This window comes from Halyomorpha halys, unplaced genomic scaffold (assembly GCF_000696795.3).
Source record: "Halyomorpha halys isolate HHAL.00 unplaced genomic scaffold, Hhal_1.1 Scaffold24.1, whole genome shotgun sequence".
NCBI classification, from domain to species: Eukaryota; Metazoa; Arthropoda; class Insecta; order Hemiptera; family Pentatomidae; genus Halyomorpha; species Halyomorpha halys.
Window position 1 is genome coordinate 1,251,199 of NW_027107648.1, and position 2,258 is coordinate 1,253,456.

Sequence of the window (2,258 nt, forward strand, 5' to 3'; positions counted from 1 at the left end):
GCACAAATATTCATCTATTGGGAGTTCTAAAACAATGTTACATAACTGAATGCAATACTGCAATACAGGTGCCCTTTGATTTGTGTTCTAAAACCAACACCCGACGGTGTTGTCCCAGCTAATCCAAATAATTCATTCACATGCTAGCGCATGCGCGAATTTACCATTGTTTGGCAAATGTGTAGAGGCATCTTTATCATCTACCATCAATATTTATACTTTCTTTCAGTTTGCCTAGCTTTATATTGTTCCTTTTATTGATAAAATTGTGTAAATCGAAGGTATCAGCCGACATAGTCCAATGTTCGCCGTGATGGCCTCTCTGGAGCATACGAATCTGTGGATATCTATGCTTGTTATTTTCTTTATTTACCAAGCATTTGTAGGTATTTTGGATTTTAGGCAAGTGCCAAATGTGGACCTGGCTTCAAGCTGTATATGGGCTATAAGGTTTGGTTTAAATAAAGTTGGATTCAAAACAGTAAAAAAAAAAAAAAAAAACTAGCATGAAAAAAATACGCAACTAGTTTTTTGCAGATACCTCAAAAATTGCACACCTCTTGGAACGGTAAAGTGGTACTTGATCCATTATTATCAATGAAAAGAAAAAAACAAAACAACGTCCATGTGTTTCGTGTAAATTATTCAAGTGTTTGAGTCAATTTATTAAGTACTACTGGTAGAATTCAAGATAACGCCGCGTACAAGGTTCAAGCCGATTAAATCATACGTCATATTTACTTAGGGCCGGTTACAAAATCACAGTTTTAACTATGCTTTGATAAATCTCAGGTAAAATTATCTGTTGCACTAGAAAAATTAAACTTCATATCTATAGGTAAGCTTAAGCAGTGACAGAGAATTATTTATTCTGTTATTTCACTCATGAGCCAACCATGTGTGTTCGGGAGCTCTCTTGGGGCACACCCAGGCCTCTATAAAGTGGGTACCCTTAATTTGGGAAAAACGTTACAGTTGAGCGTGATGTTGAACAAATCACCTACTGGCACAACTGTTGTCCAAGAAACATTACTTCCTTACAAAGTACTGAACTTCAAACCTTTCATAGCTAGTAACAGTACAGGTTTTTTAAAATATTATTTCCACATTAGAAATTTAAAAAGAAAAGGAATAATTCTTGATTTCTCAAAACTGCTTGGAGCACAATCTTCAAGAGATTAAAATCTTCGGAGGAGTGATTGATTTTAGGTAAAACTGAAATGAAAATATATATAACAAGATGGTCATGGTTTCTATTTTGACCGCAACCCTGACCATCTTCTTATATATAAATGTTTACGGTCAACTATATATACATATATATGAAATGAAGATGGTTATAAAAATAGTCGGATGCATAAAATCCAGCTATAAAATATACATACATACATGTGTGAATTTTATTTATTTTTTCTATCACATAACACAGAAACGCATTTCTGGCGGTTACTCTTCCTAATTGGATAATTAGTTTAATAAAAAGTCGGTTCCAACAACTCTTCTGATTCTCGGGAACTGTATAGAGCATGCGTGGTACGGGGTTTCGCCTCCCAAACCTTGAACTGCGCATGCTCTGTACGGTGCCGGACCGTCATGTGTTTGTTAGAACAGGCTTATAGTTAAGTTTTTTTTGCTAAAACTCCTGAACGATCCGTTCAAGAAATCACAATAAAAAAGAGCAAAACAATTCGTAATGAAATAATAAGTGAAAAAGATTTTAAATAATTAAATTGAAAAAATCAGAGGCTATTATAGAAAGAATCGTAAAATGCTGGAAGATACACCAATAACTGAATCCACAATTGATAGTCACATAATCGAATTTATTCTAATACATTAAGTAAACAGGACGTATGATTTGATAGGCTTGAACTTTGTACTGTTTCATGAAACAGCATTATCTTGAGTCGTACCAATGTTTCTTAATAAACCAATGTTTACTCAAAACACTTAAAGATTTTATAAGAAATAATGAATGGTTGCGTTGTTTTTTCTGTTCATAGATTGATATGTGAAGTAACAGATCAGGTATTGCTTTAGAAAAAAAGTAAAATCAGAAATGTTTATAAACAAATAACATTCCATTGTCATGAACTATCGTTGGTAAAGTTTCTAATAAAATTACTTTTTAAATCTGTAAAAAATTGACATTAAATATAATAAAAATTTGGCTTCTATATTATTTTTTTTTTTTTTTCTTACCTCCTAAATTTTATTTATTTTAAACAATTACAAATACATAGTACTTAAAACTAAGA